The sequence below is a fragment of the Brachyistius frenatus genome, unplaced genomic scaffold (genome assembly GCF_029030835.1).
Source record: "Brachyistius frenatus isolate BFR_SWC_R1_liver_20210118 unplaced genomic scaffold, ASM2903083v1 Contig_228, whole genome shotgun sequence".
Lineage (NCBI taxonomy): Eukaryota > Metazoa > Chordata > Actinopteri > Embiotocidae > Brachyistius > Brachyistius frenatus.
Genome location: NW_027210827.1, coordinates 318,955 through 336,554, shown reverse-complemented (window position 1 = coordinate 336,554; position 17,600 = coordinate 318,955). Strand labels below are relative to the sequence as shown.

Genomic DNA, 17,600 nt, shown 5'->3' with positions numbered 1-17,600 from the left:
GGCTAATTACACTTTCGATTCCCCCTCCCCCGTTCTCCTCCTCCTCCTCCTTCTTCTTTTCCAAGCCACACATCCATCTCTCTCGCGGGCAGTTAGTTATATGCACGAGTCCGCGCGCACACGTCCACGCAGTGTTAAACACACTGTTTTCCTTATCTGTCTTCTAAGCAACTGCGCCTCCCCGGCCGCGCTGCAGTCAAGATGTCTGGCTGCCTCCGAGTCTCCTGCCATTTCTCTCACTAATTTAAAGCTACTGTATGGATTCCTTCAATGTCCCCGGGCAGATTTCCCTCTTCACACTCTCCCCAAATCAATCAATCATGCTTAATTGCTCAATTACTCTCGTGGAAAAAGCTAAGGAAGGAGAGAGAGGAGAGGACTTTTTTTTATTTTTTTTTTCAGCTTGGAATTGCTTAGTCTCCTTTGGTAAACAGACGCAGAGCTGGAGTGATAAAGTGTGTCCTCCTAAAGGACGTCAGGGGATGAGATTCTCTAATTAATCCAAACATTAGGTCAGCAGGGGCTTTCCACATGCATCAGACTGTCTCCGTCACACAGGCCTGCTGTACTCACTGGAAGAACACGGCACACTGTGGGAATAGATTCTTTTATAACGTATAAAGACTGCAAATCATTCGGAAGAAAGTGTTACGTTAAAGAGAAATGACTGCTCGTACATGCAGATACCCAGCCTGACCATTGGCCACAGTTTCAGTCTTCACTGTAATTATGGTCCGGAAACCCTCCTTGCATGATCAATCAATACGGACTGTGTGTAAGGAGGATACTGTAAGAGGCTTGGGTGATTAGCTTAGCTTTTAGCGTCAAGACTGGAAGCAGGGGAATCAGCTTACCTCACTCCCTCCAAAATTCAAAAAATCTTTTTAAAGCTGACCAAGGGACAATGTTGTATCTCGTTTTGTGTAACTCTCACACAAAATAAAAGCTCGCTGTTGCTGTGAAGGCACGCTGACGACCAGCGAGGACGTCGCCGCACGTGGCCGAGAAATAGGCTGGTTCCAAAAACGTACCCCACGTAAAACTAAAACACGGGTGAGTCTCTTGACTAAGTTTACCACCGGAGAAAAATCGACTCTCGTTTTTTTTTTTGGTTATAACTAAAACGAAATAGGGGAAACAGATCATTTTGTAAACTGCTGCACTTTTGGTCGTGCAGCTTTATGTTTGCTCCCTCCGACTGTCATCAGATACAAATGTTGTCACAGAGGAGCTCGAGTCGAGGAACAGCTGTGAAAGCTAAGCAGCTGGGCTTCTGCCCGAGCACAGAAGTTATTACGGGCGTCGGCCCGCCGTGTCAGGCCCGAGTCCTCCTGCAGTTTGATGACCCTGTTAGTTCTTGTGCACGGCTGCCCTCGCTCTGCCGAGCTGGCACTGGAGCTGCGAGTCTAATGAGACACTGGCACTCGCCTTTATTAATGGCCGCGTCCCCCCCCCTTCCACCCCCTCATAAAAGTGACACTTCCAAGATAAGCATCCGCCGTGTCAGCGAGGTCATTCAACTCATCAGTGACAACGCGCGGCCGTGTGAGCCCCGTTTGTCTTTCTCTCCCGTTCAGTGTTATGATCTTCTATACTGCAACGTATCGACACTTCGCTGCGCTTTGCTTATTTTAATCTCTAATGTGCGTGCGACGCGCGCTCATTTGTCATATTTCCATTCAAATAAAACACGAGCTTTTCCCAACGGAAGCAGCACGACGAGTGAATCTGAGGTAATGTGCGTGCCCTTGTCTGTTGCTCTCATCTGGATAGACCCGTGTTAATCCGCTGGGTGATGTGATTCATCTCCTGTCTGTCCTTCACTCTGCAGGAAGTGAACGCCACGTTGGACCGCGCTGAGGATTTAAGCTGCCTTTCTCTCTCTCAAACGTCCTTCTTCCTCTCAGTCCCCCGGTTCGACGTCGGTACTCTCCTGGGCGAAAACAAAACAAGGCGGAGGAGGAGCAGATTGGATCGGAGGGATGATAGAGGAGAAGACCATGCGGGGCGTTTGAGGGATTGAAGATGTCTGGTGGAAATAGCTGCACCGGGACGAGGAGAAGCGATTAGCTCATTTTGGGGTGGGAACTTGTCTGAGAAAACATTTTGGTATTCCCTGAAACCTGTGTCTATTTAATGCATGACACAGGGGGGGGAAAAAAAAGAAAAAAAAAAGAAACAACAACACGAGGCAGCTAAACTACAAGCGGGGTGTAATTCACGTCCGTTCGGGAACAAATCAAGAGGCTTGGACGGCGTTCAGGAGTCTTCCTGCACTCTGCGATTGCGGTGCTCGCTAATTGATTTTCAGCCAGGCACAACGTCAAGAATACATTACGCAACGGGATTAGAGCCAACGAGAGGCCGGGGGCGCTCGCGGTCGTAGGTGGGGAGACCTGCAATTAAATCTCTCCTCGGGAGAGTGGAGTTTGTTAATAATATTCTGTCTTCTATTTCTTTTTCAGATTCGTATGCGTCGCAGGTGCGCGGCGAAAGGATGTTTGAGGGGTAAATTGAAAGCCACGTTGCAGATTGAACCTCCTCTTCCTCACGTACGGTTGTTCAGCCAGGCCAAGAGATGTTTTCTCTTTTGAGGGGAAAAAAACAGAGGCGAGGGAAAGACGAAAGAGAGGAGGAACGTGAAATGGAGAAGAGGATGAGGTATGAGACATCTTTAGCCTGGCTGCTATTATCATCATCTGTTCAGTGGTCATTACCGCCTTGGGAGTCTGATGTCTGGAGCACACCGCTGACGGAGGAGGGAGGGAGGGGAGGAGGGGGGTAGAGCAGCTGCAGACAGAGCTCATCCCGCTATACGGCAAGCTGTCACGTTTCAACAGGAGGAGGAAGAGGAGGAGAGCGAAGAACTGTCAGAGTGAAGCAGGAGAGAGGAAAGATCTGAAGTAGAGAAAAGGGAAGGTGTTAAAAAAAAAGAAGGTACGAGGTAAACAGGTTCACTAACCAATCACGCCCACATAAGCTGTCAGCAGTAACATAAAGAGGAGGACGAGGAGGAGGATGGTTAAATTAAAGAGTCAAAACTGAGCAGCGGGGAAGGAAGGAGAACGTACGAGGAGACGTGAGAGAGAGAGAGAGGGAGAGGGAGGAACTGCGAGGAGGAACATTACATGGAGGGGTCGGCTCTATTGTGTTTGAACTCATCACGCCTACACGAGCTTTTAGTCATCAACAAGAGGAAGAGCTAATGGTTGGAGTGGAGGAGGAGAGGAGATGAAATGAAAGGAGGAGCAGAGAGGCCGAGGAGGGCAAATAGTCCGGCGCGTTTTGGTGTTCAGCTCGGTGGTCTCGCTTTTATAGACACTTAAAGACAGCGTGAGGAAATGCCGAAAAGGAAACGAGAACTTCAAAACGCAGTCTTGAAATACAAATTAAAGCAAAAATACTATATATGCTATAATTCTATAACCGCATCCAATTATATCCGCGATTTGCACCGGATGTCCTCCACAATGTCAAAGCGGCGAACCCTCAACTTCAACCTCATTTCGGGGAAATAGAAGGAAGTTGCAGGGAGCCGAAACCACAGTTCAACAGTTGAACTCGGCGGTGACGGTCTGACCCCGACGGCCGAATCGCTCCACCTCGCACGGGTCGCTGTGCAGCGCTCAGTAGGCTGTGCACGCGGGTAGGCAGGTACGAAGAGGAAGTAATTAAGGTCGAAAAACAAAAGATTATGTGATTAACGTGACCTTTGGGTTTAACCACGCGCTCAAAGAAAGACAGTTCGACAGTGCACGCCGGATGGGAGGGAGCAGCCGTCACAGATTTATGAATCTGCTGGTATTAATTCCCTTGTTTGGAATATAGATAGTGACTTTGGTGCAGAAAACAAGGCACGATTTCATTCGGCCCCTTCTGTTTTCTCTTCTCTTATTAGTAAATTCGTGGGAAAGACAGGGACCGTTGTTCAAAAACGCAGCGCCTGGAACTCGGCAGCAACTCAACAAGTCCGGGGACTTTTATGTACGTCCAAGACATACAGTTGTGAGTACGAGCTGGAGGAAAATCTAAGAAAAAAAAAAAAAATTGCCTGCATTCTACAATAAAATGTGCTGATGTTGGCAGTCTTCCCTCATGGGGTACTCTGTCTCCCTGTTTCTGTCTGCTGTTTCCCTTTCTCTACTAATCTTGTTCACTGCGTAATATGTTCTCTGTGTTCCAGATTAGGTTTCGGTGTGATGGGGACGACCCGGCCCATTGTACGGCTTGCTCTAACTGCTCCGTCGGAAGGCGAGTCGTACCATTTATTTCCTCACCTTTTCGGCATCTCCTCGGGTCATTTCCCCTGTGGTGCCACTTCTTTACAAAATGCGCTGTTGTGTGCCGGAGGCTCACAAAGTGTGTTAAATATATTTCCTTTCACGTAAAACATTTACAAAGCTGGAGTTTTAGAATACACTGGAAGCTGCATCGTTCACTTTGGTGAACGCGAGCAACTTGTCCTCTGATTTGTTAGACATGATAGATATTTGGGGGAAATGCAATTAGCGTTTATTATTATTTATATATATATATAAAAATATATATATATAAACATTTTTTTAAAAAGCATTGGGAACAGTGTTTTTGATATGCAAAGCTGAAATTTTCCTTGAAGACAAAGTTATCAACCCTTCTTTGTATAAATTAAAAAAAAACAAAAAAACAGGGATTTAGAAACATTCATTCAACATAATTCTTCTCTTCTACTGTAATTAAGGATTCATAAAGTGTGATAGTAGTTTAAGCTGTAGTTAAAAAAATAATTCTATTCAAAATTTACAACTTGAACATAAAAAAAAAATATCTTGATATTTACTTTGCTTTGTTACATTAATTTACTTAATTTGTTATAAAGAATATGAGAGGATCTTTCTATCTAAGCTTAATTTCTCTTTGAGATTACTTTATTGGCATTTAGTTTTCTTTAAAAAGGAGCAGTAGAGACGGACAGGAGATGTAGGGAGAGGAAGCAGAGGAATGAAAAGCAGTCAAGGGACCGCCGGTCGGGAATCTATCCGGGGATTCACTGCTGACGGCATCTGCGCCACATCCACTCTGTCGGGTCGCCCTCGAAAGCCGATTTTATCCAATGAAAGCAGTTCCGTTGACCACCACTAGACAGCTTTGGAGTAATAGTTATAATCCATTATAATGGCCTCATAGGTGAGTGAGTACACCTCCGGTCACAGTGGCCTCAAACACCTTCATGAGATGTTTGCAGCGGGAACAAGCGGTCATGACAAAGTAAGCTGGTCAACATGGTGTGTGTGTGTGTGTACATAAACGTGAGGATGTGTGAGTAGATGCAAACCAAACATTTTGCTCCCTCGCCCCACAAAAACAAAGATCTTTTTAATCATAGTTTACTCAAACTAAACTAAAGATCCAAACACAGGAATGAATTCTGGCGTTCCTTTTTCCCCGACGAGGAAATCAAACTACAAATGATTGCAAATTCTTCTCAGTGTTGCCAAACGCCGACAAACCGCCGATGTGTGTATCCCCAGTTTTTGCCATCATCTTCACAGTTAAAAAAAAAAAAAAAACTTAAAATAGCAAAAAAACCATTCAGACACTTCAGCTGAATCATCCTGCAGTTGCTAAAACACCACCGTAGACAATTCCACATCAATTTACCTCAGAGTTTTTATTTTTACCCTCGCTGTGGATCCTTTTTCCTGGTAAATTAAAGTATTTGTGATGCAAGGTGATGGCGCGTCGGAGATAACAGCTGACACAGCACGCACGCTGAAATACAAAAGGCTCTCGGCGAATGGCGAGGAATATTTTCTGGTCGAATCGCAGAGGGCAATTTTTAGTTGTGGGCCGCACGACGGCTGTTTTTTTTTTTTTTTCTCAGCTTCGCGTGCGGGAAAACGCCACTTACGTGCTCCTACAAGTTGTTGTAAACTAAAAATACAATCCGACTCCAGCGCGGAGCCCGTATGGTTTCCTGCGCAGTCGTTTCCCACCGAAAATCGGAGCGCCCCATTCTATTTCCTCACATCCACGGGACGGCATCAGCTGGTGTGTTGCATAAAAAAAAAAAAAAAAAAAAAAAAAACCTGACGGACACGAGCACAATGTTGGTACAACGCCGCGGCCCTCAGGCAAAACAGCGTGGCACGGAGCCTAATAGAGACATCGTACTGGCCTATTAGCACAGATGGTTGTCATATGTATGCAAATAAGGAGCAAAGTGAATCACGTAGCCCCCATCAGCACCACCTGTCTGCCTCACACAAGCCACACCGAAATCCCCCTTCAGCATCCACGCACACACACACACACACACACACACACACACACACACACACACACACACACACACACACACACACACACACACACACACACACACACACACTTAGGGTCACTTATGCGCTCGCTACCTACCGTCCAAATCCCTTCGGAGGGCCGAGTCTGTTCCTTTCCAACCCGCAGCTGTATATTAATTAGAGTAAAGACATTAATCATCATTTTGTTCTTTTTCGGGAGCAGACAGGAGGACGAACAGATACAAGCGGAGCGGCCGGGAAGAGGGCAGATCAGTTGTTCTTTGTCTTTGTTGAGGATGTGTTGAGGGTTGTGTGCCGAGAGGGGCGAGGTGTTACATGTGGGTCTCGTGGTCAAGGAGCATCACACCCAAGGGAGTTGGCATGCTGCCAATTTGGTGTGTGTGTGTGTGTGTGTGTGTGTGTGTGTGTGTGTGTGTGTGTGTGTGTGTGTGTGTGTGTGTGTGTGTGTGTGTGTGTGTGTGTGTGTGTGTGTGTGTGTGTGTGAGGAGCTGCATGCAATCGTGCCCTCCTATGTCGGTTTGCAGTGTGGAACAACAACTGCAGGAGTTTCCAATGCTCTTTACGGCTCCAACAGTCACTCTCAACATCTGCCGGCCGATACTGCCCGCACTGTGGATGACTCTTAATGACACGACAGCAGAAGCGGGAGTCGTGTATTTGGTCCCCATTGGAATTAAACTCCCAAATGCTAACACTATTATTACAATATTAGGGCTGCTGACTTTAAGCAGGTAAAGGGTTTTACTGCCAACGGTGTTTTAGTTTCAACACATCCTCATACCTAAATGACAGAAAAAGTCATTTCCTAAAAGGACATATATGACTGTTGGAGAGTACCAGCGACAGCTCGGTCCTTTGTCGTCACGGTAACAGTAATAAACGTGGTTGACGTCGTGAATCAGTAGCAGTCCGGGTAGGTTTAGGCCCCCAAACTGTTTGGATTAATTTAGGATGGGTTAAATGTCCAACCAGCACTGTCCTCCTCCTTACATGGTCTCTGTCACTCCTCATACTCCGAACCGGACTTCCTCTTTCACTCCTGTCCTAATTACAACGCCCACGAAAGGTCGCAATAAATGTAACATTGAGATGCCTGCACAAAATGATCTCAACCGCTTCGTTTTTTTAGGGGCGGACGGCCTTTTGAGTTTAGTGTGTCGACGCGCTCACATTTGCTAATTAGCATCAAACACTGCTGAAGCAGATGTAATTAGGTCTGCAGGTACGTCTTCAATCAAATTTACGAGATTAACTTTTTGACCCGAAGGCGGCTCAAGAAAACCCCATGAAAACTCGACCGACACGCTCGTGCCGCTAGGGAACAAGTCCAGGAAGTCGTTTTGCAAGTGTTGAGGCCAATGAATTTGACTACCTGTTCAGGAATCACCGAAATAGTTGGGATTAACTCTCCGGAGCCGTGACGCTTCTTACAAAACAGTGTGAAAAATCCATTTAGAAGCTTTGTGATGTTTCCCAAAATGAGCATTCGAGATTGCACAAAACTGACTGAGCAACGTACTTTTTTCTTCTTTTTTTTTTTTCCCCTTCCCTCCTCTCAGTGGAGGATTAGTAATGATTTGGCGTAATCCAATGAGACCACTGTTTTAAAAACACCGTTTTGCTGGTATTCTTGATCGAATGCCAACGCAGCATTGCCTTCGCATAACATTGAGACTGTAGTTTCCCATATTCCACTCTAGTAAGTAGTATTCAAGTTGACATTCTGCAGCACATTTCAACTTTGGATCGGCCCGTGTTATTATACGGGTTTTTTTCTTGACATTCCTTCCATTTTTGATGGTGTTGAGGAAGTGACTCTGCTGTGAGACTTTGAGCAGAACATCTATGTTATACTCTGTATTCCATAAAACAGTGCTGGTAGCTGTCCTCCGTAACAGTTTCAAAAAAGAAAACTTTCAAAGGAATGCATTTTGTGAGAATAAATTGCTGAAGATCAAAAACAGCTCCTTCAGAACAAAGCCACTGCCATCTCAGCGTTTTGACAAGAACACATCTGGACAAGAATAGAAAAAGTATAATAAAAAAAAAAAAAAAAAAAAAAACTTTTCTTTTCTCGTTATGCTGTTTATTTTAGCCCGTTAAATCACGGTTAAAAAAAGAAAAGACAAAAGTAATGTCCGGTGTTGCTCATCATTATGACTTGAAGCACAAGTAAACTTTGTAATCCCGTGGCTTTAGCGGCTTCACTCTCACATTAATCCCATGTTACACTAACAAAGAACGTGTTCGCCTAAAACCTCCACAGGCACAAACTAAGCGAGGATTAGCGTGGAGAAAGAGGGGGCTTTAAACACTGTTAATGCAAGGCTTAGAATTTTTTAAGTTGTGTACTGAATCCTAAAACACGTATACAGTAACCGCCTAACACCACATTCGGTTTTCTAACCAACTTTATTGACATTCTGCCACTGAAGCGTCCTTCATCCCAGACAGCATCCATTGTTCAGGGAGACTCCTTCTCGCTCATGCCAGAAACATCTCCCATGGGTCCTTTTCATTTCCTTTCACTTCACCACTAAATGCCCTTTCGAGAAAATCATTGAGCATAGCCATATGGCCCTGAGGAGATTAGCTTAGCCAGATTGGTATCCACTCTCAAATCTCTTCCTAAAAAAACACACTTTTTAGGATTTGCTTATATAGTTAAGCAATTTCTGCTCGGCTCTCTTTCTAAACACACATAAAGTGCATGCGTTGTTGAAGTTGTGCATCCGTGAGTGGGGTTGAAAGAGCTTCTTTTTATTTTTTATGTGCGTGATGAGCCCTGGGAAGCCCCCTTTCGGTTCCTCCCTCCTCCTCCTCCTCCTCCTCTTCCTCTCCACCATCAAGCCCCTCAAAGAGTCACAACTTTTTTTTCTTTTTTTTTTCTTTTACAGCCTCTGCGGACCCCCGAACACGTCACTGAAACTCTGTTCCCATTTCACACGGCCATCACGGGGAGATTTTAGTGCCACCATTGGCTCAAACCTCGGAGTAACTGCCCATTATAATTATGGCAGCGAGCTCGGCCACCCATTGATGAGTCACCACCTCCACTGGCTGCATGGAGGCTCCACCACCACCACCACCACTGGGCAGGTACAGCTGGACGGGACATTAGGGGTGATGTTAGGAGAATGTCGGCACCATATGTTTTCATTATAATTCAGTGCTACGCTACTTTGACATATTTATGGCTGTTCGTTCTCTTTTTCTCACGAATCAATCAGGTTTTGAGGTTGGTTGCTAAATTAAAACCATCCTGCCCTGTCAGTGCATTGACGTACCCAGGAGTATTTTTAGCACATTTAGTGTACTATATTAATATATTTTTGTTTAAGCCATTTTGGTTGAACTTTTGCAAACTTTTTTGAGAGTTAATTTTCCAATTTATACTTCAAATCACAAAGCATATATTTGCTGTCTGTCCATAATGCTCAGATTGAGGAGGGAAATAAAACAACTGGGATGTAATTACTTTTGCAGGTGTTTGGTTTAAAATACGCCTTTCACACATTGAAATTTGAACCAGTTGATGGTGATGAATTAATTCTGACAGATGAAAGTTATGACGAGTCGCGCTCGGGGGAATATTAACGTCGATTTGTCCATAAGTGGTCGAGAAATTTCACACCACAAATTCAGTCTTGCGGTGGCACAAGGGGAAATAATCAGGCATCACCAAAGTCATTAGGATGACATGATGACTGTCAGCACAATATTTAGTTCAGACCAACTGGTAGATGTTGAAATATTTCATTACATAAGTGAAAAAAAAAAAAAAGAGACTTCTTTGTGCTACTACAAGAACAAAGTTCAGGAAATTACTAAACTCAGTAGGATTCATCCTCCGGGCGCCATGAACAACTGTACAGAATTTCATTGGAATTCTTCTGATACTGGTTGAGATATTTCAGGGTGAACCGAACTATGTTGACAGTACCTGATAATAAAGGACAATATACCTGTGTTCTCTCAGAGTAAAGAGCAGTGGGCTGATTATACATGGACCAAAACTGTGTGCATTCAGGACAAGTTTTTATTATCGAACTAAGAATTATGACATTTAATTTAGTATGGGTACTGATTTTGTAAATATGGACGATACACAAAGACCACTTACTTGGAGACAGCCCTGTATGAGGATATCATGATAAACTGACTGTATTCAGCCGAGTCATTTGATATTTTCCAAACATATAAAACTTTAAACTTGTAACAGTTCAACTTTCCTGCCTTTTGTTCTTTTTATGTACCACTGGACGATTCATGTTTAGTAAAATAAGTAGTCTGGGAAATAGGGCCGCCATGTTGGATTTGCGTGTGTGAATCGGTTCAAACATTTTCTATTTCCCCCAATAAACTACCGAAGTTGCGATGACGCACTCCGCTGCTAATGTGGCCTCCATAATCTGCCCTTTATGTTTTTGTCTTTTCTATTTCAGAGATGCAAAGCTCACATCTGACAATTCTCCGTTCAGTAAGTTATTCATCAAAGTGCAGCGGGGCTGAGAAATATGCCGATAAAAAAGCAGCTCAATACAATATTTACAGCAGAAGACTGTTGTTATCTTCGTGTGCAACAGTGATGCAAGCTTCAGAAATGTTCAGAGCAAATAAAACAATTTCAGGTCATCTCCTGCATTAAGATCGTTGTCGTTGTTCAGGTCTGAACGCAGCTGCATAACGTGGTTATTAACAGTCACGCTCTCACGTTCACAGGTGGGACTCGTCTCCACCGAAAGTTTACTTTGTGGAAATATTCTGAAGCCGCAGCTGAAAAAACACATCAAACATGTGATAAATTGAGTGCCTCACGTGTGTTTGACAGCACTGGATTTGCAAAGCATACATAATATCCTCTGACTGCTTTTTTTATTTAAGTATTCAGCGGTATAAATTTCGGCGCCTGACAGTTTCTGGAGAACCACCCCCCCTCCCCCCCAAAAAAAAACAAAAAACAAAAACGTGACCTTATTGTGACTTTGACATTCATATCTGTCTCTTTCACTGGAGACAAAGCGGCACATTGTTGAGATACCTGTGTAATCATGAGAGTCCCTGGCGCCTCTTGCCTTTTGACCCCGGCTGTATTATCCACTCCGCTCCCTCTCGGTCTTATCCAGAGTGTGGCCTGAGCTGCACTGTCAGCCGGGACTAATGGGAAACCGCGGCGCGGCCAACCGAGAGGCGTGACATAATGAGCACGTAAAACTGACCTTGGTTGGGGGGGGGGGGGGTTGGGGAGGAGAGGTGGGGGTCCTTTTTTTTTTTAACACGCAACACCTCCAACATTTAGCGAGACACGTCATTTAGTATTCGAGGCAAAATGATGCATAGCGGTGTTCATTCTGCTTCATTAATTGCCTTTTTTTTTGGTATATATATATATATATATATATATTTCTCTTCCTGCATGAATTCCTGGTGTGGACTTTTCAAGGCTGCGTCCTTTATTTGTCAAAGGTTCGTGGCAGTTGTTTGGCGTGGGAGCCGCGGTGTGATTAGTCTCATGCCTCCAACTTTACAGCAGGAGCTCCACAGAGTTAATAAAAGAGCTGGAAGCCTTCATGCTGACGAACATCGTCTCACTGCAGTATAATGGTGCCTTTGTGAAGGCAGCGGCAGTAACGTTCATTGACTTGATGTGTCCGCCGGGGTCAAATTAACTCTGACATCCAGTCTATGCGAGGTGCTCGCTATGTTTGTTTGCGAATGCTTGTTTCAGCGTATTAACAGACTTTTGTATTGTTTTCTTTCTTCAGAAGCTGATCTGCCGATGTAACGAGCAGAATCCCATTCATTTATTCAGCTCATCTGCGACCACATTGAGAATTCCCCCGATGTTTTCCCCGTCTCTCTGCTGAGCCTTCCAGTCAGACCTCACTGCAAACAGTTTACAAATGCGTTTAACAAGTATCTCACTTTGCCAGACGATGTTCAACAATGCGTCAGCAGATAAGTTAATCAGCTGAAAGAGAGAGTCGCATTTCTGGCTGCTGTTTTTTTTTTTCCCCTTCTGAATGCATTGCAGTAATGGGGGGGGGAAGAAAAAAAAAAAGGTAAATAAACCCAGAATTGTAATTCAAGGATTTTTTTTTTTTTTTTTTTCCACATCGTCTTCCATTCCAAACACAACACATCACCGGCTACGGCCGCCAGTTATCGATAAGTCGTTAACACGCATTTCTCTCGTAAAGTTGACAGGCCGTCGGCGTCTTTTGTCTTTATAATGTAAAATGACAGTCGTGCACGTCCCTTTTGATTGATCAGCACACGCAATTACTGTCCGGGCCGAAGAGCTGCATGAAAAACAGCTCCGTCGCCGCTCCCATCCGCTACTCGGTGTGACATTTTAATCTACCGGCAGATTAATGGGACACTAGTAGAGTGGAGAATATCCCACTATTGATTTTTTTCTGATGAATCAAACGCTTCCGTTTTCGTGACAGGTTTAGCATATATCTAGTCGGGTCGGCCAGGTTTTGTGTGTGTGTGTGTGTGAGAGTGAGAGAGAGATGTATAAAGAGAGAAGCTACAGTACGAATGAATCATTATATGAGTCTGTGTGTGTGCTCATGCGCAGATAGGACACCCACTCGGCTCTGTAAACTCTCTGCAGAGCTCTCTTCTTCTTTATTTCTATTATTTCTTATATTTGTTTGCGGCTCAAAGGGGGTCCTGAATGTGCCCACCGAGAAAAAAAAAAAAAAATTAAAAAAAAGAATAAAGAAATCTTCGCTGGCCGTGGTGATTTACAACTTAACTTTAATTGGGTTGTAAAATCAAATCCAGAGTTGTTTCAGGAATGCCAAAATGTGATTCCCCGGCTCGTTCACAGGAGGAGCCCGGCAGTCAAGGACACCGAGAGATAGTGAGTGAGAGACAGTAAGATAGTCAGGGAGGAGGACGAGGAGGACGAGGAGGAGGAGGAGGCGGCACAGCAATAGGTGGAGATGGGTGGGGGGGGGGGTGGGGGGAGGGAGCGAGAGGGGGTGGGGCGGGGGGAGGCGGGGAAGATAAAGGGCTTGTTAAAAAGAGAGTGAGCAGGCAAAAAGAATGGAGACAGATGGAGAAGAAGCTGAACTAAGTTTAGCCCGTCGTTTACAGGCCCGGCCTGCGCGGCTTCACTCTGATTAAAAGCACCTGTGATTCATTTCAACTGATCTGCCTCAGCATGAAACAAGCAGCAGGTTGTGATGTGTGAGACGGACAAAAAAAAAAAAAAAAAAAAAAAAGGAGGAGGAGAGGAGGACCACACAGAAACCAGCGAGGCAGCCACTGTACAAACTCTGCTGCAGGACACACACACACACACACACGCGCGCGCACACACACACACACACACACACACACACACACACACACACACACACACAACGCGTGCAGCAAAACAGACACGCAGTCGGCTACAAGAACCGCTGTTGAACTTGGAATTAACAGCCGAGAGAGGGGAGAGTTTACAGCCCAAACGTTGTGGGCCTTCGACACATCCACAAACACAAACACTGCATATTTTCCTCTCGCGCAGTCAAAATAAATGACGACGGTTGAGGCAGAGTTTTCCAGCTCGAGCCCGCGTTCGAAAAGGCTGGTCGGCGGGGCGATGGGAGCCAAAAGGGGATTTGAGGATTTTATCGGCGGCGAGGGGCTAATTTGCAGATGATTAAGAAAACACACAGTGTAAAGTCTCCCAGCGACACCAGAGATTAAAGAGAGGAGGGGGTTGGGGGGGGGGGGGGCGAGCACGGGAGAGGTCGATGATGAAAACGAAAGCGGGGAGACGGAGAGTAGGAGGCAGACATGGAGACGGCAAAACTGCGCTAAATACTGCACTATTTATTTTGTATTATTTAATCACGGGTGATTACAGAGACTGAGACACTGGCAGCGGCCCCCGCAGCTCCGTGTGTCTGATTTCTGTTAACATAGAGAAACAGATTAAGGCAAATATTTGTCTTTATCCAATCCTAGAATCGTTAAAACGTCATTACGCGAGAACACAATATTGAGAATCAATAAGGAAGCCATAGTTCATTTGGAAAGGTCGTTGCAGCGTAAGCACGCAGACATTTATATTTTCTAATGCCCCGGCTGAACTCCTGAACCCTCATCGACTATTTCCAAAACATCGTTCTTCCCTCTGATCATTTACATATGCATCAGGCAGTTATTATTTCTATTATGATTATGAGACCCTCGCCTCACATTCGTTCCAAAGAGCACTTTGGGGTAATTAGGTGTAAAGCTTTTGCAGGAATAAACGCCGCATACGGAGCGATACCCGTTTGACTTCTCAGTATTTCACATGGTTGCGTATTGCTGCGTTTTTTTTTTGTCTTCCCCTCCCTCCATCGCTTTGCGTGTCCGTCTCCGTTTCTCTGTCGCGCCTCACCCTTCCCCTCGTTATTCCTCATTGAGAAACAACAATGCATTTCATTGCGTATGCTGATTTAACCCTCCACCAGCGACTGTGTTTTAATACCCCGTCTCCAGCGTATGCAATGGGATATGAGAGAAGCAGGGAGACGGAGGGGGGAGAAATGTTTTTCCTCTGCGGAGTAAAAAAAAAGACTTCAACACAACTGAAAACCTATGTGTGAGGCCTCTGATGTCTCCTAATCGCCCCTTGTAGCGAGATGGAGAGTAAAATAGCCTAATCTACTGTACACCACTAATCCTTACACCATCCAACACACTTGGAGAATAAAGTACACGAGGCAAAATAAAAAGCCATAAAGGACAACAATGTCCCTTTGCTGGAAAAGTAGGCCAGCCGGAAGTGCTCTAAACTTAAAGTAAAAATAAAAACACCAGTGGAAGCCTGAGCTGACACTGAAGTTTGGTGATGAGCTGAAAAATAGTTTACATTAGGAACATGGTGTTTCATTTAGCCAGATAAGCTCAGTTCAGAGGTCTTTGCGTGGGGCTCAGCCTCCCTTTGCTGTCAGTACAAAGCCGGGCTCGGAGGAGGAGGAGGATGAGGAGGAGGATGAGGAAGAGGAGAGAAGGGAGAGGAAGGGAAGGGAAGGGGAAGAAAAAAAAAGAAAGGGTAAGGCAGTGTCTAATTAGCTATGCAAATCCCATGCACTGGCGGATTGAGTTTTGAAATGAAATTGGTCCTTTGGATCTTCTCAGCTTCTTTTTTTTTTTTTTTTTTTTTTTTTTAATCTCTGCCAATGTGACCAGTTAAGCAGGGGTGGCTTGAAATAGTGAACACAGCAGATGGAGAGGTTTCTTATTAGAATCAGTCCTTCCCCAGTCGGACTATAAGACCCCAGTGAGCAGTTATCCACTTGCTGCACACACACACACACACACACACGCGCACACACACACACACACACACACACACACACACACACACACACACACACACACACACGCCCTTTTGCACAACAGACGCCTGAACACTGGGCTGTCAGGAAATGGAGGTTTCATCAGTTTTCTGTCCATTACGGCTCAGTGTTCCCACGGGGCTCCTAACCAGAGGTCTGAAACTGTTGCTGCTTGCTTCTTGCAGAAAAAAAACAAAACCCACAAAGACGTGGAGGTGTGTATGGCACGGCTCCACACGGCCCGCTGAAAACAATCTCAGCACACTGCAACGTATTTAGGCGCCTCCAGGAAATCGCGGCCATGCGTTCGCAGTATCTAACGTAAATTCGAGCAATCTCTGTAGTATTTGCCGGGAGCTGGGCGCTTTTTTTTTTTTTTTTTTTAAATTCCCGCGGTTTTTCCGCAAAAAAAAAAAAAAACGTCGTCAACAGAAGCTGTGTTGAAAGTATTACGGCATAAAGTGGTCTCGTCCAACAAAACTAGCTTTAACAATCAGCGCGGTTCTCCTTTCCTCTCCTCTCCGCACCACTACAGACTCTGTGCTTTTCGCCGCTCACTTAAAACTCCGCAAATTCAAATTGCATAATCAAGCATTTTTGATCGCAACAATCACACACACACAAAAAAAAAAAATCCTGGAGGACTTATATATGTAGTAGATGCTGCTATTCTGCATTCTACACATATCTCTAATAACATATCTTAAAACGCCGAATTTCTCACGTCGGCACAAATTCAAAACCCCAAAATGATCTCCCGAGTTGACCAACGCACAATGCATGATTCCATTGTGCCGGCCGTGTCTGACACAACTTAATTTCACAGTCTAAACTGCTCTCTTTTGCCAAGAAATCATTAACCTCAAACAGCATGGTTGAAATCCTAGCAGTGGCTGCGGTGGGTTTTTAGGGTCCACGAGGGCCAGGGGTTAGAATTAAACCGTGTAACAAGCCAGAATGCGGCCGTCCATTAATAAGAACGGGCCAACTCAATTTTCCCCCTCTAACGTCTAATCCTTAATACTTCAGGGTGCTGTCTGAGAAACAAGCCTCACGTTGTAATAAAAAAAAAAAAAAAAAAAAAAAAGCTTAAATCCTGGTGGTTTTGAAAGAGCACGTTGTTGCCCTCTCATAAAAGCTTGAATGTAATTGGACCAGTGCGTGTCCTAACCCCTGCAGATCAAAGGTTAGCAAAGCAGGTACTCATTTAGCATGTCAGGGATTAGTTGGCTCAATACAACGCTTTGGCACGGAAAGTGTCTGGATCAAAGTTATGTCCTAATACGTGACTTGTAATTAAGTTCTCGAGAGGAGGGGAGCGGAGATGAGAGGAGCGGAGAGGCATCCCGGCCCTGACACTGACGACTTCGAGCTGTGCATGACACGAGGCGGCCCCGGTGGGAAGGCCTTCGGGTTTGTTTAGGGAGAGCTGACATCTCCAGAAGTTGCCATGTTGGAGCTTTTGGAGACGTTCCATCTGTCCGCACCGCCGCACGCTCGCTCAAGTCATAAAGATTGATTGAAGTGGAGTGTAAACTGTTATACGGAGAGGACACAATGTAAACTGCAGCTAAAAAGAGAATATATCCACAGTGTGCTCAGCGCATCTTAATCATAACACCCGGACGGTCACTAAAAACTTTCAAAGACGTGCATCCCCCGACGCGCTCGGTTTAAGGAAACATGCCACAAAGAAAGGGACTCTGCGTTGTTTAATGGTTACGTACAATACAATTAAATATTCATGCTCTACGTATTGGTGCCACAATATTCCATGAGTTGTAGCATTCATTTGGAAATCAAGCATACTGTGGGTAAGAATGGCGTAAAGCGTATAACACGGTTGGTCTTATTTTGGGTTTCCACTGATAGTAACAAGTCCGAAGGGTCGAGAAGGAGTCAGGCTGTACGGTGATCTGAAGCAAATACAGAGGTTACTCAAACCTTTTTGGAAGAGAAA

At 45.0% G+C, this 17,600-nt stretch overlaps 1 long non-coding RNA gene across 1 annotated transcript; it reads left to right on the top strand.

Annotated features, from left to right (window-relative positions):
- Positions 1-2,500: 2,500 nt before the first annotated feature.
- Positions 2,501-4,252, top strand: LOC138633608 (uncharacterized). Its single transcript, XR_011311897.1, has 3 exons — positions 2,501-2,661; positions 3,899-3,984; positions 4,184-4,252. It is a non-coding gene; the product is annotated as an uncharacterized lncRNA (long non-coding RNA).
- Positions 4,253-17,600: the final 13,348 nt, after the last annotated feature.